General features: G+C 40.8%; 2 long non-coding RNA genes and 1 pseudogene across 3 annotated transcripts; 2 read left to right on the forward strand and 1 right to left on the reverse strand.

The window, feature by feature from the left end:
• Positions 1-12,263: 12,263 nt before the first annotated feature.
• On the forward strand, positions 12,264-16,573 carry LOC133928760 (uncharacterized). Its single transcript, XR_009911529.1, has 4 exons — positions 12,264-12,584; positions 13,658-13,813; positions 16,132-16,241; positions 16,454-16,573. It is a non-coding gene; the product is annotated as an uncharacterized LOC133928760 (long non-coding RNA).
• Positions 13,170-21,487, reverse strand: LOC133928758 (putative E3 ubiquitin-protein ligase LIN-1; annotated as a pseudogene).
• Positions 18,731-25,119, forward strand: LOC133928759 (uncharacterized). Of its 2 annotated transcripts, XR_009911528.1 has the most exons (7): positions 18,731-18,966; positions 19,283-19,371; positions 19,542-19,713; positions 19,904-20,028; positions 20,104-20,224; positions 23,692-23,793; positions 24,862-25,119. It is a non-coding gene; the product is annotated as an uncharacterized LOC133928759 (long non-coding RNA). The 2 variants fall into 2 exon arrangements; XR_009911527.1 differs by having other exon boundaries at positions 19,283-19,713.
• Positions 25,120-25,999: the final 880 nt, after the last annotated feature.

Here is a 25,999-nt window from a genome sequence, read left to right on the forward strand (position 1 = left end):
CAGCAGCAGCAGTAGCCGTCGTAGTTGGTCAAGTCACCCGTGCTGCCGGGGCACGTTTTTCCTAGCCTTGTCATGCCCCTGCCCGTCTTCTGTTTTGTGTCTCAAACGAATTGAGAGCCAAGAACAAACTGACATCGAGACTAATTAGATTCCAATTTCAGATCAAGGCTTGCTCTGCGTGCTTGTGACCAAGACGGCGAGTATCCTAACTCACCTGCAAAATGGGTCAATTGGCAAAGTATATAACAAGGTCGTCGAAGGCGTCGATGCAAAAAAAAAAAAGAATTTTTAGTGACACTTGAGGAATTATCTCTATATCTGATGATCGGTCGATCTGGACAGATTTGTGTAACTAACTTGAAACGCTTGATGCGTGGAACATATGGCAAATGCATAACATGTGAGTCAATTGCGCTGCACACTAACAAGGTTCAGATAGCCAATAATGGCGGCGAGAGTTTGGCTGAAACAAGGATCTGCAGCAATGGTGCATGTGAGCCAACCAAGATGCATTATACCGTCAATGTGCACAAAATTATGATGACTAAACTAGAGGTTAATTTCAAAATGTGAATCGTGCTGATTGTCGAATAAACCGACAGAACATGTCCGATGGCGAGCTATGGCTGGATATCGCACAAAGTGACCAGGCAGATGCTGCTTGTGATTTAGACCGTCCGATCGAATAGCACGCGGGTGGGTGTGAGCCATCAACATATAATAAAGGGAAAAATGCACAAACCCCCCCATAAGTCACTCCATTTTTGAGATTCCCCCCATAAGCCATTTTGTTGCAAAACAACCCAACAGTAATTTAGATTTGCAAAAAACCCCCCCCAGCAATTGTTTAATCCAGAAAATAGGTTTTCTTTAATATAAAAAATATGTAAATTCTTTAATAATTTAGATAAAGGTTTTAAAAATGATTCCTTTGGTGAAATAAATAAAATGAAATGTTTTTTAATTCTATTAATCTTATATATATATATGTTTTTCAATGATAAAATAAATGTTTTAATTATGTCCCTTAGAAGAATAAGGATATAATTTTATTTATTATTTGTGTTCACAAATAACGACAAATCAATGGAGACTGATGCTAAATCTTGCCGAACTCTCTGCATCTACGGAAGAGAGGCCGGGCGCTGGAATGCGGCCAAGTGCCATGCCAATGGGTAGGCCGGCCGGACAAATTAGAGAAGATTCCCTTTATACTATTGCAACTTATACGTTTGCCTTATGTGTTATCTAAAATTAAAAACATAGAAAACCTAGAAAAAATAAAAATTCCCTTTATTTTCTAATTATTTACCATTTTTCCATAATTAAAAATATAGAAAACCTATTAAAACATTATTCTAGATTTTCTAAATTTTTCTCATAATTAAAACATTTATTTTATCATTGAAAAACATATATATAAGATTAATAGAATTAAAAACATTTCATTTATTTATTTCACCAAAGGAATCATTTTTAAAACCTTTATCTAAATTATTAAAGAATTTATATATTTTTTATATTAAAGAAAACCTATTTTCTGGATTAAACAATTGCTGGGGGAGGGTTTGCAAATCTAAATTACTGTTGGGGGGGTTTTGCAACAAAATGGCTTATGGGGGGGATCTCAAAAATGGAGTGACTTATGGGGGGGTTTGTGCATTTTTTCCTATAATAAATTGGGAAGAAATGCTGCTTCTCAAAGGCAACAAAAGCAAAGGAAAGTTCTACAAAACAGATTAAATAATAAAGGCTGTTTTTTTAATATTGTGCAGATGCCGAGTCATTTTCGTTGAAATCCTAACTGAATAGCATAGGGAGTTTCAATCCTACTATGGATGAGTTACTGTAGTACTCCTAGCTACTTCCTCATGGAGAGAGGGTTTTCCTACCTATATATACAAGAGACATCCCATTGTAATTTGAATTATTCATTGCAATAAACCAGAGAAGTCTCCAACATAAATTATTCCCCTTGTTCTTGTTCTACTTTGGGTTTCGAGCTGTATTGGAGAGTCAAAGAGAGAGGTCATAACTGCCGATAACATTATTCAACATGTTATCAGCACTTCACTCTATATGTCGTCGCCGTCGACTATGTCATCTACATCGTCGTCGTCGACCTCGCTGGCATCCTCATCGTTGTTGACAGGATCAGATCGTCTGCCTGCTTCTGGTTTACACGACATCAAACTACTCCTTGTGTCACGCGATTTACCGGCAGCAAGCCCTATGGTATGTTAAATTCGCGTCACAAATTGCTGTGTTCCAGCCATCGAGTTGGGTTTTTGCCCTAATTCTACTGTCCATGCACTATACATACATATAAACATTGTATTTTTAATATTGTACAAGTGCCAAGTCATTTTTGTTGACTTCCTAACAAAATAGGACAGGGAGTCATAGTCCTATATTGAATGGGATACTTTACCTCCTACTCCCTCATGGAGAGACACTACCACATAATACCTCATCACTATTGATTCATAATCATCATCATTACCGATTCATATCACTAACAGAATCAGCAGTGAAGAATCGGCAATGACAAGGGTTATTATTGTTGGTTTATGCTATGAACTGGCAGTGATAATAAGACTCACACTGTCGGTTCATGATATGAACCAGTAGTGATAATTCGACACCTCAAAATAAAAAATTTGTATTCTGGCTAGCCTTAGGTATTACTTAGCCACGCTCTCTGAAACAGAAAACAACACACAACAATATATAAACATAGTTCATTCACCACATCTCATTAACACCACAGTTCATTCACATCTCATTCATGCATACCATATACACTTCATTATTCACATATATCATTCATACATCATAGTTTTGCAATAAATTTGGAATAAGGATCTACAAGACTACGAAATAGTTCAAATTTTATTCATATTTCTACTTACTAGAAGGTAGCAAACTAACTAAGTTATCAGTTGACAAGGAAGCAATTGTTTGGCAGTTATGGTTGTCCGGGTCATGAAACTCACCCCTTGTATCGATAACCTAGTTATTGATGAACACAATAGGTTATTCTTTAACGACTATGATTTTATGAGTAATAGTCGACTTGTGTTCAACTTCAAGCGCTGTCATTAAAAATTGAAAAAATATATTCCATGAACACATATTGAAATTAAAAAGTAGGCATCAATATATAATTGCATACCTCAACATTATTTTGATTGGCACTGTTTCTGGTGAATCTGTGCCTGAGTATCCATACATAAAATCTATATAAATTATTGCCTTGGTCTAGCCTCATATACATTATTGCCTTGGTCTAGCCTCATATACTAAAAAAAGAAATAAAACTTTCGTACCATGAAATGAGTCATTTAGTAGGAATTGCGAGACATGAATACATATCAAAAAGTTGGTTCAGATAAAGAAATCCTTCTTGTATGGGGTGTGTCGAGCACTCTTTTTACATTATCATTTGAATGCCTTGTGTGCGATTATGGATAGTAATTAAACTTAGATGAAATTGAATAGAAGATTACTAGAGCAATAAAGAAATAATCGAGTTTGCCAATTTATCAAGTCTATGATAGGTTGGAACTTTGTTTGTGGTTTTCTTAGTGAGTTCAAGACAACGATCTTACTAAGGTATGGTTGCATGACATGAAAGATCCAGTGAAAATCGGACATATATATCACCATAGCTAATTAGTCTTAACATCATGTTACGCATAAAGAATAGAACGAATAGGTATAGAAATACATACCAAAAATTGTAGGGTAAAAGAATGAAGTTCTTATATTGTTGCTTGAGAATAGCCTTGAATAAGTAGTCCTCGGTTTCTTTTGCATTGTCTTTGAAAAGTGTTTCATTTACAAGTCCCGGGTTGAGTAATCCTATTTTATCAGTTCTAGTATTTTTACATGTCTTTATCTCTATTCTACATAAGAAAGAAGTTAGACATGCAATTTATTAATACAAGAATGTATACTGTGAATTATACATAAGATATTTACAGAGTCCAACATCTTAGTATAGAAATGTCGAGGGTGTCTTGTTGGTACAATTGATACAATTCCCAGAATTCCAGCTAAAATATGTCATTCATTTTGTGAAAATCTTCTTCTTTGTATCTAACGGCGAACATGTTAGGCCGTCTAACTCTTTGCAAGTGCTGCAATTGATATGTTAAGAAGAGCATATCCTGAAAGGAATAATATCAAAGAATGATTTATATTGAATAACACGTTCTATGTGTAGAGTTCATCGAAGAACTCGAACAATTAGTAGAAAACATGTAAATCACATATATGGCATGTCTCTAGCATAAGATAGAATATATCTTCTAGAAGAGAAATCTTATTCCCAAAGAATGAGAACATCATTGAAGGAATTAGTTAATGAATGACTTAGCAGTCAATTCTTGAATTACACCAATGATCCAAAAAAAATATGAAATGATGAATCATAAGACCATGAATACACCATATAAATACTTAGAAACTGTATATTTCACTTGCTAGCAATAGAATGACAATATCCTCTATTAACATAGAAGCTAGTTATAAGAATATTGGTGATATTAGCAACTGAATCCCCTAAATATCAAATCAAGACCAGTCTATGTATTAGTCTATAGTGGTGCTAGCCAAATCGTTAAAATCTATAGAATAGATTAATTGGTTGTAACTTTGAATCCACTAAGAGAGAGTTTCAAGTATTCAACCTCCAGTATTTAGGATTGAAATGTTATGTTATATCCAATAGGTGAACATCATTGCAACTTATTTACCCTCATTATCCTTTGTAAGGATTAATCCTCTATAAAGATAAACTTTGTTTGTATTGCATAACTAATCAAATAAATGGTTACTTGAATTACTCTCATCAAAATCTATAGAAGAATTGTGGGATAAGTCTATGAAGAACTCAGCATTGTGGTAAAAGCATACCATTTCTTATGCATATTTATGAAAAATGTGATTGATATTTTGAACTATGAAGTTCAAAGGATGTCACTATAAAGGGAGCATACTTGATGAACTTTAATCATCATACTTTAGACTTAGAAGTCTTTATCTTAATATACCAAGAAGGAATCATATTAATGATTATTATTTTTATTTACCTTGAAGGTATACCACTTAATTGTTTGTGATCAAGTAGATTATTATAGAAATATCATGAAGAATGATGACTATTCATGGAGAATAGGACATCTAGAAGATTATAAGGCGAGAAGATTAAGTGTTGTACTTTTTCTCATTGTGAGTTTTTATATGAAGGTTTCTCACACAAGGTTTTTAATGAAGTAACATGTGCAATGCAATTTGCATATATTATGTACTTTTTTCTCATGTGCCTTTTTTTCCATTGGGTTTTTGGATGGATGAGACATATATATCATGATAAATCATCCAAGAAGAAGTGTTGAATTCCTAACGGAATAGGACATGGATGCTCATCCTATGTTAGATGGGCTACTTTACCTATTCCTACCTCCTTACGGAGATGTCTTTCTCATCTACATATATAAGAGGAGACACACCATTGTAACATGAATTGTTCATTGCAATAGAACGGAGAAGTCTCCACCATACATTATGCCTTTTGTTCTTGTTCTTGTTCTACTTTGGATTTCAGGCTATTTGGGAGAGTCAAAGAAGGAGAGGTCCTAACTGCAAATAATTTTGTCCAACCATTTTCTCAGCTCCACTTTACAACTCTTGTGACTCAGAAGCACTAGCACCAGAAAACTAAGGAAAAAAAGTGACAAGAGACGTGGGCATCTCATCTGACCACGTGGTGCACTAGCTAAAATAAAGGTGTCCAGAACTTTTTCTCCGTTTCCCTGTCGCTTGATCATGGGTGGTGGCTAACACTTCTACTGATTCACGTTAACGTGTAGTCTGAAATATACTAAGTTTTTCAAGAATGCCCGCTTGCTGACTAACGAGGGGCCTTATTAAAGTTTCAAAAGTTTAGTTTGGTTGTAGAAAAATGGGGTTTCAAAATTTAGGAGAGAAGAGGCGGCGTTCTTACTTATGCTGTACCTGAACATGTGTGAATAGAAAAACAGGTGTGGGAAAGGCTATTGCATTTGGTGCAACACCGACAAGAGTTTTGGATCTTCTTCCATAAACAGGTGGCAGCCACCTAAGTCTGCCTAACCACCGCGCCATTTCCACACATCCGTTGGGTAACCGACTAACAGTACGTGCTGGTAGCAGCCGGAGGCATCACAAGCGCAGCGAGACCGTCTGGTGCTCGTGCTCTGGACGGGATCAGAGCACCTGTGTCGTCGTCGTCGTCGTCGTCTTCTTCTTCAAATGTTAGGCTGCCTGGTCCGGTGATCCCGGAAAGAAATGGAGGGAAGCTGCATGTTGACAGGGACGAAAATGAGATGTGCCAATCGGTTGACAAATCGGTAAGTGGGTCCTGTTGCAGGCGGTGAAGTGTGTGGCTCATCGTTGTCCGGTTTTCAAATAATATCGATAGATTTTTTTCTTAATTTTGAAGAAATCTGAAAGATCTCGATTAGGCCCTGGTTGTTTGTAATTAAGCTGATCAGGTGTCATTGAGTGTTTTTCTCTTTCAAGAAGAAGATTGTTAGCATGGTAACATTTGTGCTCATCCGTGCCGTGAGGCAGCTTTGTTCGTACCTTTTGAGCAAAGCGATGTGTATGTGCCGTGCGAGGCATATGAGCTATGAAGCCATCACCGGCTAACATCTACTCATGAAAGCATAGCTAGCAGCACATGACACACGTTGAATGACAGGCCCATGTGACCTGTGATGTGTACTCTTGACAATTCTTGAAAAGAATATACGCTGGAGCTGCTCTTAGTACTTACTAATCACTTGCCTGTGACTCTGGTCTCTTTTTTTTTTTTGTTGTCTCTGATGATTCGCCCGGCTGGTGGCATTTGTTACCGGAAGACTCCTCTCCCTTTTTATTTTCCTGTTTTGATAGTTTTTACGTATTTAATTAAAAATAAATCACACATGTGCACACGTCACCATTGGCACCCACATAACACTCATATCACTTGTGAAATTTTTAATGCTAGATGTACTCATATGTGTATATGTTCGAATTTGAATGCACACCAGATTTTGATCTCTAAGCCTTGGTCCATATAATAGAACATAGCCCTTAAACACACAGAATGGAACGAAGCATCGTTCAATAATAATAATAATGATAAATGAAATGAGATATTTACAATCCAGCATGACTCACTATCTCCCACGTGGCACTCGTCTCTTGGCGTTGGCTTCATGGACCGGCCCAATCAAGAGGCTGCCGATGAGCAACCAGCATGCTAGTGCTGCACGGCCTGGGCGGGCGCGCCTGTCTTCGGATTTTTTTAACATTTTAAATTAAAAAAATATAATTATATACATTTATTCTTAAAAAAATTGCATATCTAGACTCATATCAACGGGCAACAAGAGTGTCAGCGGCTTGGGACTAGACGACAATGCCACGGTGGCTACCATGCCGATATGTAGCTTGTCGCCCTTCCAACAAACGATATAAGTATATACGTCGTGTGGGGCTCATGAAAAAGCTATTGCCCTTATGAAAGACGACAACTTTTCCTATATAAGGGTGCGTCGGCTATCCCAATAAACACAATGCTCATTTATGCCTCCAGCAAATTGAGTGAGAGGAGAGGAGAGGGCAAGAGAGGGGAGGGTAGGGAAAGCGATGAAGCACTGTTGGAATCCATCTGTGGTGAAGATAAATATTCTAATTCTATTTTTTTTACAAACTAGTTAGGTTAGCTATTAGATCTAATTTTGGACATAGGTTAGGCATCATATCTAGTATTTTAGAGGAACATTAGTTGTTTATTTTATTATATTATATTGGTGTAGATCTAGCAAATATAATTATCTGCTAAAATAATAGTATAGTTTTTTTCGATTGTGGACAGTATGTCGAATAAGTGACATTTCAAGATTTTTTTTATGGGAAAGGAGACATTGTTTATGATCCACAAAGGGTAGATCTATCTAGGTTTGACACAGTGAATAAGAGTATAGCTAGACCAATATAAAAGACTCTTGTGGCAATGTATGACTGGTTAATGCAATGATTCAGAATAGATCCTGAGTAATAAGAGTTGACCGTTAGTATTGTAGTTAACTAGGGAACTGAATGTGTTTTCTAGGATATGTTCCGGCTAATTGAAACCTCGGTTTGGAGGATGTACCTGGAGCGGGCAACGGAGAGAGATTAGCCACCTATGTTGCGTGTGCAATGAAGGTTCTGAGAGGGATTTGGAGAGTTGCAGGGCGAAGGTGTTGTGGAGGAGAATGACAAAATGGTGGTAAACGAGGTTGAAAGACTGGATGTTGGGCAATACTCGGCCAATTTGATGGAACCAACTGGTGAGGCAGGTGAATAAGAACTCATCCCTGGTTTAATTGAACAAATAGAGGAGGAGGATTGAGATGAGAAGGAAGCTCATCTCAGATGATGAAGATGGCGTTCATGTCCTTACGAATTAGAACAATCCAAATTTTGCAAACCTAGTGGTGAGTGAAGGCTATTATGTGCCGTAGGATTACAGTGAGGACGAGGTGTGTCAAGGGCTAAGTACTCTAATAGTCAGACTGTAAAAGATGTTGTGGTTCAATGGGCTACATCTCTTCGTAGGCAGTTAATGGTTGCCAAGTTCAGCAGGAAGGAGTATAATGTGAAGTGTGTGAATGATGGTTGCTCATGATGGGTACACACCTTCAAGAGAAAGTGAGTTGAATATTAGAAAGTCTTGATAGTGATGGATTACACTTTCAATTGGACGAACTGGAGAGGCACCACAAAAACCTTTCATCAAGTGTGAATGATGGTTGCTCAGATTGTGTATAACCTAAATTATGAACTCAGATCTATAATGAGGGAATTGAGGAGAGGTACTAATACACCATTAGCTGCGACAAGGCTTTCAGGGTGAAGAGAAAGGTAATTGAGGTGAGGTTCGGGATGTACAAAGCATCGCACGATAATCTCCCACGTTTACTTCCCACCATTGCTCAAAGGAACCTTGGGACTTACATTTATACCATGCACTACCCGTCGGTGAAGGTGAAGGAACCTGTTATGTTGGTTTTGCAATGAACATTCTTTGCCTTTAAAGCTTGAGCTTTCCAGCATTGTCACCCTATCTTTTGCATCGACGGGACCTTCCTTACTGGTAAAGGTGGCCAAGTGGGCTGACACGAGGAATGGCCATTTTGGCCCGGCCCAGGCACGGCACGATGGCTAATGGGCCGAGTCGGCACGGCACGACGGCTTGGGACATGCCTGGCCCAGAGCCGCGGCACGACAGGCCGGCACAGCACGACCCGTTTAACTGTTCATATTTTTGTAATATTTTATATAATTTATTTAGATCTAATACCATATAGGATATGTGATGCAATGGTAGTGTGTTTGACTCCCAAGTAGAAGGTCGGGTGTTTGATTTCGAGTGAAAGCAAGATTTTGTGATTTTTTCCAATTTTCCGTGGACTGACGGGCTGACAGGCCAAAAAAAGTCATCGGGCCTATCGTGCTGCGGGCCGACATGGCACGGCCTGATCTTAAATGGACCGTGCCTGGGCTGGAGTCGCGACACGTGGGTCGGCACGGCACGACCCTTTAGCTTATGGGCCGAGCCGCCCATTTGGCCACCTCTGCTTACCGGTAAGTACAAAGGTCAGATACTAACTGCTATTAGAGTTGATGGAAACAACCAAGTATTATCAGTGGCGTTCGCCTTTGTCATGAGTGAGAACTCAAACAACTGGTATTGGTTCCTACAGTGCATCAATATTTTTGTTGCGGGGAATCAATTGGATGCTTGTATTATACATGATTGGCATGTAGGGATTTTGAAGGTAATCCTCGACGTGCAAAATGGTTCAGCTAAATGCCAAGCTAGACCCATATTACAAGATTTGTAGAGCAGGTAGTACATGAGATATTTAGGTGCTAACATCTTTAGACAACTCAAGAACAAGAGCATGATGAACCTTTTTCAAGAGACTGTAGTCAGAATCAACAACGAAAGAACAACACCATATAAAAATACTATATGAGCTTATCATGAAGTAAACAAATGAGCATGCATGTAGGCCAGTGAGGGGACATGAGGACATCCCCGTTGCTCTTGGTAGCCTCCCACTGGATCCTCTAGGAATGAGAAGGAGGACTAGATCATCTGTAAAGATGTTCTTCGAGTGGATTGAGAATGAGTCAAAGAAGAAGTGGCTCTACTCTATAACACCAACGAAGCAAGGTACAAAATTATGATGACAAACTTAGCTGAGGTCTACAACTAGGTCATGAAAGGTGTTAGGGGACTACCACTAGTCGAACTTATGGAATTCATTTTGCAAGGGATCTGCAAATACTTCATGGATCGATTTAGAGTAGCGTCAGCTGCCATGAATGAAAGTTGCTTGATATATAGGTCTAAGTTGACTCAATACATGGTTAATAAGACGAGGAAGGCACAAGTTCACTAGGTGAAGCCATGGGGATTGTGTAGCACCGATATGAAATTCTTTGTAGGGACAAAGGTCAGAAGGGGACAAATATGAAAGAGTTATTCATGAGTGTGTGCTCACTATTGAAAGATGCAGTTGTAGCTGCTACATGTCAAGGCTACTACACAGGACTTTCTCCCATATCATTGCTACTTGTGCAGAGTCTAGCTTGAGGACTCGGAGGTATGTCTCTAAGTACTTCACAAAGGAAGCTCTTTTTGAGATGTGGAGCCACGAGTTATATGGGTTCGGGATTGTGGGTTCATTCACAATGAACCCTAAACCGAACAAATTGTATGTCTCAGATCCCGATACCATGAAATAGAAGATGGGACGTCACAAGATCACAAGGATTCGTAATGATATGGACGAATCTGAAGCCAGATGTCATGTGAATTTGTGCAGCAACCGGACACACTTTCAAGAAGTATACAAAAGGTCCAATAGGTGGCAACAACGGCAAAGTAGGTCCTTCTGACTCAGCTTCTAATGGGAGATGTGCATGACTTCATTGTTCATCTATTTCATCAACGTATTATGGAGTTGTGTGACCGATTATTGTCATGTTATGATGAATCTTGCTATGTGTAACTCGTGTTGTCGGACTTATTATTGTCATGTTGTAAAGACGTATGATATAACGAATTATGTTGATATTGTAATATTGTGTTATTGTAAATTTTTATTATATTGTAAACTTTTGACTTATTGTAAGTTGTTGTTCCATTTAATTATTTACTAATGTTTAAATTATGATGTTACATCTTACTAGGGTGACATAGATTATTGGAGAAACCACCCCTTTAGAGTGCCACACTGGCATAGCGTTAGTTACGCTCATGTGGTGAATGATCCCGAATGTCAACATCCTTTGATGTGGAGACCTTTGATAGGAGGTTCTTCATGTGTGCCAAGATTAACCTCGATTTTATGGCATATTACTCTTTCCCACTCTTCCACACCTGCTAATTTTATATTGCGAACTATACTCATAAACACCATATTTCATTGTTAAACAGTCTTACTGCTTCAAGGAATAGATCAACATAGTTAGGCTGCCGTTTAATAGGGATGCATCGGAGAGGCCGAAATCAAACAGGATTATGAGATCAGGATGGAGGAAGCATGGCATAGGCAAGAGGCATGTCGTGCTCGGCAACAAGAATGTCAACGGCGAGAATAGGAATGTAAGCGGCAGGTTGACGACCTTCAAATATGAGAGCAGGAACACCGCCTACAGGAGGACATTTTAAGAAGGTAGAAGGCCGAATTTCAGAAGCGTGAGTAACTACTTCAGAGGCATCAAGCTCTCCTCGTCGCCAGGAAGAAAAGAAGCACGAAGCGGCACATGAGAGAAGGGGAATTATATTTTCCAATCCACGCAGTAGAATCCATATTCTATTCTCGTCATTATAATATTTACAATCATGTACCGTGAATTTTGTATTAATCATAAATATTTAACTTTGTAAATTAAATTTCCGTCTTCTACTCTCCTCGATTAATCCACAACAATTCTATTTTAAAATTAATTTTAGTTTTATTGAAAAAACAGATACATATCATGCGTTGGAAGGACGACGGATGCCCCCATGCTGTCATACTATGTGTATTTATCGTTCATCGAATATGCGACACTTACAACGATGGAAATAGTCTAGATTTGTAATTTTTAAACATATATTTACAATTTTTTTGTTAAAAATATATATAAAAAACTCCCTGCCCTTCCACAGAACCCTCCTCCCTCTCTTCCTCTGCCAGCCAATCTGTCATTCCGACTCGTGGCGCGAAAATTCTGCAATGAACCGAGACGGATCCATATGGCGCGCGAGCGCAAGGCTGCTCTCGAAGCAGCCTCTGTGCTACTACCAGGCGCCCCAACCCAAGCTCCTCCCCGCCGCTCGAAGGCATCGCGCAGATCAACCATGGCAGCTGGCCTGCGCGGGGGGCAGAGTGCTCGACTCCCGCAAGGTGCTCGTCGAAACGCGCCAATAGGGCTCGCGCGCCTGTTGCCGCCGCACCGTACCAGCGACGGCGGCGACAGCCCGCCTCGGCCGCCGGGTGCCTCAGGTTCGCTACGCTGTCTACCGATACCTTTTGTTGTTCATGTTATGATGCCGCGTTTTTCGCGTTACTTGTATGTAGTAATGTTGGCGAGCTGACGGATGAAAACTCCCAATTGTAGCTCACGATGGGATTGGTATGCAGTGCGGTTTTATGACACGTTGGCAAAGCTTGCATAGTTACTTGGAATGTTTTGTTGAAAGTCCAGTTCTACGACAGTTTCGCAATAATATGTGCAGTTTTAAGAAATTTACTCTAATACTGTGTTTATGAACATACAAAATCACCATCATCCTTTAATAAGCACACTCACTATTTAGTATTTACATTATGAAGCTACTAATCATCAGTTTGTACTTTTTTTTGAAAATGATGGCAAGAGAGATGGCGTGTTATATATTAATAGATAGCGAACATAGTTTAGTCACCGCACTACGGCACCCAGTGAAAGACATGAAAAGCAAATTGTAGGGCAAGGCAACCCCTGCAAACATAACAAGCTCCGCAAAACAAGAGAAAAAAGCCGAGAGAAAAACACCCCTCCCTAACCTACTGATCGAAGACTCCAGGGGGGGGGGGGGGCAGGGGGGCTGCATTGTCGTGCTATGCTAAAAGAAAGCAAGGCGTCGCTGCTCAATGTCCTCCTTCTTCCTCCTTGTGACAGCATCCGGGTGCAAGTTTTGGTTCTGAAAAACTCGGCGGTTTCGTTCATTTCAAATATTCTACCAAAAGTATATCACTCTGCCATTGAAATCTCTTCTTTTTTGCACCAAAAGTATATCACTCCAAAAAGTTTGTACTTTGTAGAACTTGCTAATCATGCTGTATCCTCCTGATGGCTTGTACAATGGCATGCCTTTTCTTTTTCATTTTTCCTGTACACTCTAGCTTTTCTTTGCATTTACAAAACTGAGCATTCTTCTGTTCTTTGTCTCTGCGGCCTTCACAATGGAATCCATGCCTGCAGTTACATTTGCATGAATTTTCTATATGATATTGTCCTTAAAGAAACATAAATGTCACTTCTCAAGATTTATTGTTTGCTACTGACCTTAATTAACCCGGTTTCTGTACCACAGAAAATCATGTCGTTTGCGGTGAACATGCTCGTTATCTTGGTTCCTGCAGATAGCCTTCCTACTTTCTGCTTCTTCTCCCTCAACCATATCTATCATAAATTCAGAAGCAGAATCGGGATTGGTGAATCCTTGATAGTGTGATCTAAGATACCACAGGTATGGCTTCTATACTTTGACCAAATAAAAAAATTTATAGCTGCCATCTCTTGACCTTGAGTTTTTGGTTGTTCTGGTTCTTGTTAGTGGGACCTAAATGTTCGTTCCATTTTTTTTTATCAAGAGTGCAATCAGAATGTTTAAGTCAGCAATTTCAGAGAGTACAAATCTAAATTTATAACCAGCTAGAGATTACCTAACGGTATATTGTCCTCGAGTACATGAGTTATGCCCTCGCCTTTTGTTTTTAACAAAAGCTAGTGTAGCCAATATGGAAAGATAGAGAAATTCACGTCACCTGAATGATACTGGGGCTTTTGCTGCAGTTCAAGTAGATGAAGTCTTCCACCACTGCCATTGCCTCAACATTTGTTCCCTTTTGTATTGGCATTGTCATATTAGGTTTGCATCGTTTCTTCCAATCCTGGTTTACAAACAGTACAATATTTCATATTTTCTTTCATCTAATAGCTTTCAGAGGTCAAGTTTAATTAATACCTTTAAGGAAGATCCTTCGACTTGAGCACCAGCACAGTACACCCAATCTTTATATACAACAATGGAGCTAATGGATTGTTTCCTAATCCTCCAGCTTTTTGTAGGTGCCCTTATCTCAATCGTGGATTCAACTGATATGTCTAGTTCCTGTTGACAATCTTTCTCTTTACATATAGTGTTCCTAGATGCTAATATGTACATTTGTGACCACAAAACTAACCTGTATACTCGAGTCTGTGCAACCAAGGTAAGCTTTGCCCTGACATATAGCTATAGATTTGACATGCTTGCTCCTGTAAATTGTCTGGGTGCTTCTTGATGCACTAGAGAACTGTGACAGTAAAACGAGTTCAAAGTAGAAACATGGCTATTGTTATGCATTCCATTTGTTAACATAATCACCGAGAGTGTGGTAAGCCAATGAGTACCTTGAGAACGTTGTTCTGTGTTAGTACAATGATTTTGTCATTGCAAATATCAATCTTCTGCACTGGCTCTCTTATCTGAATCACCTCAACACACTCAAGCTTGTGCTGTGCCATTTTCCATACCTGCAAATGAGCTTGCTATTTAACATTATGCAATTTCTTTTCAATTGTGGTTGAACACGGTGGTTGCATTTGTTACCCGAATAGATTTGTCAGCTGATCCACTCAAGAGGTTCTCCCCAGTTTCCGATAGTGCAAAACAAGTCACTGCCTTCTTGTGCTCTTTTATCTCCCTTATGATTACTGCCCTTTGACCTTTTATGTCCCATGCCTGTAAAACACTTGAGTATTAGATCTTTTTACATGTGTAAATACTACTGCATGACTTGAAGTGATGATCTTGGTGTATATCATTACAGAGTCACTATCATCTTCCTAAAGTCACTTTCCAAGTATTTTTTGTTCTGAAACAAATTGTGAGCTAATTTTGTAGATTTATGGGTAGTTGGAAACGATGCTGATGATCTGAATTCTGACATATGGAATATGTCTTTACCCTGATGGTGCCATTAGAATAACCAATAAAAAGCTGCCCTCTGAAGAATGCTATAGCAGTCGCTGCGCTATTGCCAGGTTGACCAATTTCCAGGATTTGTATATGTACACATGATACACGCTGCACTGACAATATCAGATAATTAAATGTTATGTTTAAGAAACATGTTTCACAAATGGCAAGCTAGAAAAATTATTTCAGTATAACTTTCAAAGTTAACAATGCCAAAGTAAATATCCTAAAGAACTTCTGATTAGATCATGATAAGGACCATGTAGAATTGATATAATCTTAGCTCCTAATATTGTAAGCAGATCTAGGTTAAGGTCTACGATTGCTGCTAGTTAGGATGGCATTCCTTCTTTCTTGGAACAGGAATAGTAAGAAGGTCAAGATTCCTCTCGCCTGTTCCTATTCAGAAAGAAAGGAGGAAAGAAAAAGGAGCTAAAATCCAACAGTACTCACTGGCTTGCTGGGAAGAAAATAGTCTGTAACTTGAAGTAACTCCTCAGCCATCCATGTGAATGATGACAGCCTCCTAAGAGATTCTCGGGAACCCTCTGACAAGCTTGTCAACATTTGTTTTCCTATAGTCAGGAAAAAAAGTAACTATGTATACATAATGCTTCAATTATTCCTTTCACTTTGGCTTGGATGTTTTCATTCAAAAGTATTTAGGATTTGCAAGATACTTCTTGAAATTTACTTCATACCAAACCATTCAACTGTAACTGGATAATAGTGAAAGACGAGTACTATTTACCTTTTCCAGAGGTGTAGTTATAGAGACACATGCATGCTAGAACCCTTTCGTCAAACTCAAATCCTGGATGCAGGTGACTTTCTATGTCATGTAACAAGATCTCACAAGCAGAATATCTAATGTCATTTTCACCAAGGGCAGCCAGCTCGCTTCCGAGCCATGCAGCGCATACGAGGCAATCATGTGAGGTTCCTTCACTTTGCTTTGCATTCCTTTGGCTAAAGCGCTGATAACCGGTACTCCTATTTAATAATTGCTCGTGCAGATTTACTGCTCCATGTGCTTATTTCTGTATCCTGCATCATATTTCACTATTATTATTATGTTACTTACCATTAAGTTAAGTTTCTGCTATATTTGCCAAATGAAAGAATGTATTCATACTTAACCTGCAGGCAAGAATCATGCCAGTCAATATTCCTGATTGTGTTTCTATGAGATGTTGATGTGAGACCTGCTTTCTTTGCAAGCCATGCAGCAGTATATGATTCTCCTGACCAGGAATAAGTCCCTCCAAGGTTTGAAAGAAATGATGCTGATAATGCCTGCACTCTACTGTTTTCTTGAGATGATAGAGAGTCCAATAGGATTTCCATCGCTTCGTCTTTGAACACACTCCTGCCATTTGATTTTTCCCTGCAGAAACGAATATATAAAACCGTTTCAGATAATGTGAGGTTACTTGCAAGTTGCGATGTTGTGGTTGTTTTAAACATTCACTTGAATCTCTTCAAAGTAAGCTCAGTTGGTTAGAGTGCTGTCTGTCACGTGCTCTTTCCTTGTGCTTATTTCGCTTTAGGGGGTTGGTTTACAGGGACAACTTTTGGAAACGAATGTGGCTTTCGTGATAAGGCAAATCCTTTCGTTCGGTACAGTCAACATATTGAATCTACGCTCGCTCGGCGCTGGTTTTTGGAATTCGACATCAGGAAGTGTTTTCACACCATCGACCGACATCGATTCATCTCAATCTTGAAGGAAGAGAGCATCCCGCCACCATACGAACATGGTATAAAGGAGAAATATTAGGCCCAAACTGAGAAGTGTTGCACCCCCTTGAAATGAGTGCATGTACAACACAACTACTAATGAGCAGTGCTTTTATGTTATTTGAGGTTGTGTTTTTGCAGGATTAATAAGCCATGACAAACATGCTGGTTTGTGGGATATATTGAAACATTTTGGGGTGACATTTTGCCAAAATTCCTTTGTCATTCTTTAATATTTTGGAGTGATAAATGCTTATTCAGATTAGGGGTATCTGGGACAGTATATATACCATCATATCCAATTGCAGGAGAAGGTTAGCTGCCAGAACTCGGTGTTCAGGTTCAGTTTGATGGAGGCTGGCCATCAATGTGTGCATAATAGCAATGCCTCCTTGATGTCGTATTTCTTGCAGCAGACAGTTTGCTGAGGACCTGAAAGTTAGCACAACGCCACAAACTATTCAGACAAATATTAACAGACTGGACTTTTTCAGGGTGCACATCATACCGGGGAATCTGAAGAATCTCATGGAAGTATTCAAGTGCAGCGCACTTGGCACGTTGCTTGTTTCGTCTGAGAAGGTGAAGGAATGGGTCCACTGGAGTAGCCTGTGACAAGAACTTCTTGCAGTTATCATTGAGCCTCATGCACCTGACGAGAATAGCTGCCAGGGCAACACCTTCTTCCAAGTTGTTGTTCTTCGCAACATCAACAAGCTTAGACAAAATAGGAGGAGAGCTGAGGGAAGCCAAGTGGACATTGTTTGTTACATAGTCGAATGCCGTCACTAAGATCTCAATGAGAGCTATTGATGCTGATGTCGGTGTCAGTGGAAGCAATGTGGGCCATGTTTGGGTGTCTGGGTTACAGGCAGCATGTAGAAGCGAGGGCAACAGATCCAAGTTTTTGATCTCTAAAGGTGTGGGATCCAACAAGTATATCAGAATGGCTGCTTCTTGCACATTTCTCTTCAGCGCAGTGGCTAAATTGGATAAATGAAAGTCCTTCCTCTTGATGCCTCTCATCATATTTCTATCTTCAGATATCATAAGCATAAGTACATAGACTGATGCCCTGACCACTTTATCCTTCTTAGATGTGGAAATGCTGTCAAGCAGCTGGTCAAGGATGTCTTGCCTTACTGATGATTTGTGTCTCACCTCAGAAGTGTTGTTCAGTAACTGCCATATAGTTGTGACCTCAGAGCCAGCATCTAGGCAGCTTTCTAATCCATCTGAAACCAATAGTTTCGATACCGCCTTCTCGAACCTCTCAAGAAAATTGATTTGACTGTCCTTCCCCCAGCGTGAGCTGGCATCGCTCCAGTCCTCACTGGTTGAGGAAGTCTTGGATTTCCTGCTCATGCTTCCTCTGGAGACCAGATCAGACAGAGTACTTTTCTTGATGAATTTGGCTGAGAAGTTGCTGGAGCATCTCAGATCATACCTCGGCGAGCATTGTGGAAACATGTCGTCCTTGGCTGAATAGTTGGATGTGGAGTATGAGTCTGCGTTCTTCAACTCTAGGATCGAATTTGACAGATTATTCAGTGAGCCATGTGATCTGTTTGACTGCAAGTAGTTTGGTTTCATCTCTCGGTCATCAACATTGTACAGTGGAGATTCAGGAGCGTATATCATCACATTTTCAGGAGATGTGCACCAGGTCAGATTCTTGTTGTGGCTTGATCTAAACAAAGATGATACCAAGACAAGGAATGGGTTAGGCAACACAGGAAACAGTACAGCAGACAATGTTGAATGGAGTACCTTTCATGGAGTTTAGCTGACAAGAAATCTGCATCGATTGGCATAATCTTTGCTGACCTTCCTTTGTCATATGGAGCTGCCTGCTTCAGATGGATTAGCTGCCATTAAATCTAAGGGTTACTCCAACTATTCTAAATGTTACAATTAAGGTGCTCTCAGCCCATATATACAAAGTCCAGGCAATGATTTTGGTTAAATATTTGAACATATTTAGTTTTCAGTACTCTATTTTAACACAAATCTTGGTCTACCTCTAATCATTTGGACTTTCAACTTATGTAATAACAATTCACATGGATGACTACGTAAAATAGTATTGATGATAACCGAACTACTACAAAAACCGAAATCAAGTTTTTCTACTGAAAAAGGAAGAATTATATCCCTTCGCCAGTATAATTTGCAATGACACTTTCAATGCTAGAATTGATCAATGTTTTACCTCTCTGTCACTTTCTTCACTAGAATCAAGATGTGAGTAGAAGGAAACAGGCGAATCAGACTGGGACTCCTGAAGCATCTCATGGAGGCACCTGTTGTCAGAGCACCATTTGGTATCTTCTGAATCTTGATCTTCAATGTTGAGAAAGTTCTTCTGCTCAGTGAAACCATCATGAGCACCGAATTGCAATATGGAGGCCGTGCTCATTCCTTCATGATCAACCGATTCGGTTGTCCTATCCTGCAAAAATGCCACAGATTCACTTTCAGCTCTCAAATGCAGTTCACATCAACTCTTCAATGCAAACATTGCATTGTATCAAGAGTTCAAGACATGTATACAAAATACGATACTTACCGCTGAAGAATTCAGCCATCTTGGAACGACGGAACTTGTTGATCTTCCTAACTGAAGACACCTGCTCATGGCAATATATATCTTCAGAGTTCAGACCGTGAGACAACTGTCTTTCTTTTCTATACCTATGTATAGCAGTGGCAACTAGCACGCACTGCTTTAGACAGAGTATAGATAATGTAACAACTACACTGACACCATCATTTCACCTATTGGTTTTTGAACTATATATGGACAATGTAGCACTGCTCAAGATGATCTCTCTAGATGGTGTTATCATTCTGCAGGCATGCAGCTGTGGGTCAGGATGGTTTAGTGTACATGCTTGTCTCAAGCTGCTAGTGGAGAATCTTTGGCCCCAGCTTTGCTTCAAGGATTAGCCAGGAATGTGAAGATGTCATTTGGCGAAAAGGTGCGTGCATTTTGCCTTTAGAATCCCTTTTGGAAAAGAAAGAGTGCTGATCTTTCCCTTTTTGCTGCATTTAAGGGACTCCCTGGAAAGCGCAGATTTATGCCCATGACTTGCACAATTATGGGTTCTGGACGTTGCTGTGAGAAAGGAAATCTATTCTTTCAGAAATCACACGATGGTGTCCAGCATTAGAATTGTAAGATACAAAAACCCTCCTTATCTTTTAACATATATTTTTGCATAAAAAATCCATGGAGAAAATTAGCAAGGGGGGAAGGGAGCAAAAAAAAAAAAGAAAGGTGAAAGAGACCTTGGATAAAAAGGTATGCATAACAAAATCTTTTCCAAGAGAAAAAGAACACCAGCCCTACGTCACCATATCACCATCCTATCAATCTATCATGAAAAGTTTCCCTTTTCACTTTCCAGTCTCCTCATCAGCGTGCCATGCAGCGTCAGTCACAAGTGTACCGTATACTGGTAAAATTGTACTTCTCAGCATACGTACCAGTATGTGTACACACTAGCTTTACGTACTCTTATACGTATACCGTTATAGCTGCCGCGGTAAAGTTCCCTCTGGTTTGTAACGACGACTCACCTGCCACTTCCCGCGCCGGCGCCGGAGTCCGGCGCGGCGGCCACCACCTTGTAGTACATGAGCCAGTCCTTGTACCACCTGGCCGCGCGCCGCGCCGCGTCCACCTCGCCGGCGCCGCCGGCCCTGGCGAGGACGGCCTCGTTGAACAGCCCCTCCCAGAGCACGCGCGGCACGAGACAGGCGTCGCCCTCGCCGGCAGCCACCGCTGTGGGGCACACGACCACGGCCTGCAGGAAGTGCATGGCACTCTGCCACGCGTCCCCCTGCGCGCACCGCACGAGCGCGAGGTAGAAGTAGGCGCACCCCGCGACGCGCCGGTTGTCCAGCCCCGCCGTCTCGCCGTGCTCCGGCAGCAGCGCCGGGGCCTGCAGCGCCTCCTCGACGTCCGTGAGGCAGCCGGCCGCGTCGACGGGGACCGGGAACGCGTCGATGGCACCGTGGAGCGCGACGAGGACGTCCTCGTCGTCGGAGGAGGACGTGCCAGGGCACCGGTGGTGCGGGGGAAAGGCGAGCAGCGCGAGGCAGCGTCGTCGAGCGACGAGGAGCGCGGCAGGGTCGGCGAGGAGCGCGCGAAGGTGGTGGTGGAGAAAGGAGATGAGGGAGTAGATGGAGGTGCGCGGTGGCACCGCCATTGGCGCCGTCGGCATTGCGATGCCGCGATGCCGGTGCTTAGCAAACTCCCTTTGGCCAGTATGTGCTGCTGTAATTGTAGGAGTGGTTCTTGGGCAATCTTTGGCAGGTATGGGGAGCAACTGGTCCCCTCTTGAGTTCATGGATGGAGTCACGGAGATAAGTGCAGGGGATTGCGCGCCCGCGCAGACAAACAGAGAGAGTGAGAGAGAGATCTGGTTTCAGAAAATAAAACAGGGAGAGAGAGGGGTGGGGGTTAAATCTTCTCGTGAGTATGTGTGTGTTTGCGAAGCGAAGTACTCCTCCGTCTTAAAATAGATGATATTTTAGAGTTAAATATAAGTATTAAGTGAACGATAAAATGATCATCTTATTCTCTTTTAATATCATTTATTGTATGGGAAATAAGAGTTGTATTAGAAAAGAAGTTACTTAATGGGGTAAGATTAGAAAACTAGAGCTAAAGTTATCTTGAAATTATAGAACACATTATTTTAAATATTGTAAAAGAAACTAAAACACTTTTGAGATGAAAAGAGTAATGAATTTGAGGAATTAAGTCTCTATGTGTATGGGTTAACTTTAGTGTCTAACAAAACTCACATAGTCCACCGGAGTTCAATGATCACACCCTCTTAATGAGCTCATGGGATGTTTTGGTTGGAATTTGGTCCATTTATGGTCTATTCATGAAATTCTAAAGTATGCACGCTTTAGTCACATATTGCTAGACCAAGCATATGTTTAAATAGTTGGTTCTCTGCTTTGAATAAAATGGAAATATATGGAGGAGAGAAAGAGAGAGACTTTGGCTATACAAATGAGCGCATTTTTTGTATTTTTCACTTCAAAAATCGCATGACTTGCGAAGAGTGCAGCACGTACATGTAAATATGGCATCCAATAGTGCAATATTATTTTTCCTTTAATTGCGATGATTTTGTTTTAATGGGATTAAAATAGATGTTTAAAATCAAGGATAAATAAGATAGTTTTTGCTAGCAATTTAATGTGATTGAAACACCTGATTTGATGGGCATTAATTGCCATTTACAACAAATAGAAACTGCCATTTTTATGGCTATTTGAGAACCCAAAGAAATCCTAGTTGGCCTTCCTGTTTTTTTTTCGTCTCCTCAATTTCCCCCATCCTCATCTCTCTCACACCTGCTGCACTATTCGGTTCACTGCCACAACCTTGTCGTCCTCTTCTCTCGATGTGCACCAAGGAGGAGAGAGGGATCTCCGAAATTGATGCCACATAGAGACCTGCACAGGACGACAATCAAGTTTTTGGGCAATGCTCGACACGACCGCTTGGTGACTGTGACGTCTACTGTGTTCTCGCCTTTGACTACTTTCTTGACGACGACTACTTCCTCAACATCTACTATGTTCGAGGAGCTGCTTCCACGACATCAACCAGATCTCCCTCGTGGAAGCTCGTGTTCACCACCCAAAAAGAAGTTGTGTGTGTAACTTTTGATCATGAGAAATACCTTTTTCGATATGAAGTACATAATAGACATGCTAGTTCTAGTGTTTACATCAAGTTTATCATGTGTAGTATTACTCCTAATAAATTAGGGACTCAAAATATATCGCAATTTTCCAATAGTCTTCCCCCCATAATCTCGTTCATTTTTTTTCCGTCGCACGGTACCAGACACTGGAGTGCGAAAAATGTCACGGCTTCCTCAAGCTCATCTCCTTCACCCTCGTCATCGGTGAAGTTTTCATGCAAGTTCATCCACCTCAAGCCCCAAACCACTCCAGAGCATGATCTCCAAATCAAAGCTTCCCCGAAGTAATCCCCTCCAATAGAAAGCTTTCAGGCACTAAGGTGAGGCATCCCCTACTGATTCTCCATCATTTCCAAGCTTGAGTCGATCCCCATGTCATTTAGACCCAAGCTTAACCCTAGCATTGGGCTTATCCATGGAGTTTTCCAAGTTTGGCTTGGTGAAAGTTATCCAAACCACCATAGAAGCACTCCACTAGTTACATAGAGCATTTTGGTACCCTTCATGGTCGAAGGCCTTGCCGGAACCTTCACCGACGACCTCACAAAGGTGCTACCATCTAGGTCTTGCGGTCTGACCGCTGACTAGGCCGGTCTGACCACCGGTTAAGAAAATCAAAACCCCAGTCAAACCCATAGTTAGGAGTCAGACCGCCAGACCACTAGAGGCCAAAACCTTCTGCACGCCAGCGGTCTGATCGCCACTTCAACACTAGTCTGACCGCCAGCCACTTAAAGCTATATGCACTTAGGTTGCCTTATCCAGTGTTTCAAACTTTGGAACTCTAATCATTTGGTGGTCTTTTACAATTTTCTTTGAAACATGACACTCTATTAATTTTCAAGCATGTATCATATGCACACTTTTTCATCGCTTAATTATTTTGCAATGCATTCTTGATTCATTTAGAGAGCGTTACACTGACGGTCCAAGCGAGTTAAGGCGATGCCAATCTACCGGAGTTCTATGAGTGTTGCGCCGGGAGTATCAGGCAACCACCAGAGCAACAAGGTAAGCATCTAAACATACACAACCTACTACTTTGGATCTCATATTGTATAACTTGATAAATTACGCTTTATGTATGTTTGCATGAGTAGTGAGTCCATTGTCGGGTTTAGATAGGTAGAACCTATGTTGATGAATTGCATTACCTCTACCTTGAGTTGTTGATTATCCATATCCTTTTAGCCTCGATGATAACATTGTTGATGTCTAACTTACAAGTTTGTTCGATAGGTTGAGCAATGGTTCAGCCGTTGTTCGTGAGCTTAGGACTTACTTATTGTTTACAAACACAATGACAATGATATGGGTTGTATAAGATGTAAGGATGATGTGAGATGTGGGCAGTGTTAGGGGTAGATCGGGAGAGGAGCTCGAATGCCATAGATTGCTTGCATCGTTTAAGCACCATCCGTCGGTGCCGTTGGCTTTAGCATTTTTCGTACAACCACATATTCGAATAATGGATGAATGAGCTAAGTATCATACGACATGCTGACGCTTTCCTTGAGGTCCTATTACGCGTTAGAAAAATAAAGGAGAAGCAAGGTGGCAAGGAGCCAGAGGTATCCGGGACAACCTCACGGTAACCCCGGTGTCATAGGGGCATGTGCAAGTGGGTAGTTCCGGGTATAAGAAAGGTTATCTTGGGGGACAAGAGGATGGTCTCGAGTCGTGTGGGTAAAGTTTTACCCCACTGCAGAGTGTAAGAACAATTCAAATTATCGCGCTCTCGGTCACGAGCATGCTTCTGTCCATCCACATCGGGCGAATGTGGGATGTTGTGGTATGGCATGTTGGGTTTTGGTTGAGCTAGTTTTGTTTACAGACATGCTTATTATGGTTCCAATTACATATGTTCTTGTAATAATTATGGGATAGAATGATACCTGTGGTTAAATATAGAAGATCACATTTGTATATCAAGTTGCATTTTGCTTGTGAAATTTACTTAACCATGTGGCCGATTTCTTGCTAATACCTCAATGCATCCTCCTTGGAGTTAGGGCTATTATATGTACCCTTTATGAATTCAGTCTTGCTAGTACATTCGTACTCACGCTGCTCTTTCAGGTTCTACTGGTGAGGACAAACTTGTGTTTGGCTACTTCACGCCCACCGATGTAGGTGGTAGAATAGTGCAAACTACTCATGTGGCATGCTTTTGGACGGAACCTAAGGGCATATGGTTTCACCTAGCTTTTGGTGTTGGTAGGTGTTATTTTTCCGTTGTGTAGTTTTTCTGATCTTTTGTTGTAAATTGTGTAACTGGTTGAATGCTTATGAACTTGTAATATAATTTAATTACTCACTATTTCTTAAGTATTGTTGTGATGCTATATGTTGAAAAGGTTTGTGTTCTGATCTTGGGCACCAAACACGTGCCAGGACTGGTATTTCGGTTAATCATCGTGGTCATGATTAAGAAAATGATTATCCTGATGATTAATTGGAATACTATTTAGATGATTCCTCATACGGGTCAATAGAGATGTACAATGGGACAACTAATCTCTTTGAATTCCTGTAGATATATAGCACTTCTATCCAAGCAGCTGGTGGGGAAAAGAAAGTCATGGCTAACTACCTCCCAACCACCCTTGAGGGGCCGACTAGGACTTGGCTGACCAACCTATAGTCGGGGATGATCTACTTGAGGGAGCAACTCTGCGATATGTTCTAGGCAAACTTTCAAGGCACGTACATTCATCGTGACAAGAAGAACGATATTTTTGACTCTTTCAGACGGAGAAGGAGACATGCGCGAGTTCATTCAGCACTCTAACAACACCCGAAACACCATCCCTAAGGTAACCGATGTTGATGTTATCTAGGCATTTACCCGAGGGGTCAGGAGCCATAGGTGTGATGAAGACATTGTCATCACCGATCCCAGATGGTGCAAGCGCTAATGGACATCGCGGACAAGGCAGCTAATGCTGAGGAGGTTGTCTTGTTCATCAAGGAAAGGGACCAAGCCATTCCACGCCCTCAACCTGAACTCAATGGCGACTTGTCGAAGAAAAAGCGCAAGAAGAAGCCCTCCAAGGGAGGAAATGGGAAGAAGCCTAAGACTGAGTAATTAATGACAAACCTTCCCGACAAGCGTTCCAGATCATCCCGAGGCAAGGGAAAGCAACCGGGCACCGCTAAGCATTCTGGCAAGACCTGGTGTGATATCCACCAATTTGATGACCACAATCTCCAGCAG

This window comes from Phragmites australis, chromosome 9, assembly GCF_958298935.1.
Source record: "Phragmites australis chromosome 9, lpPhrAust1.1, whole genome shotgun sequence".
Lineage (NCBI taxonomy): Eukaryota > Viridiplantae > Streptophyta > Magnoliopsida > Poales > Poaceae > Phragmites > Phragmites australis.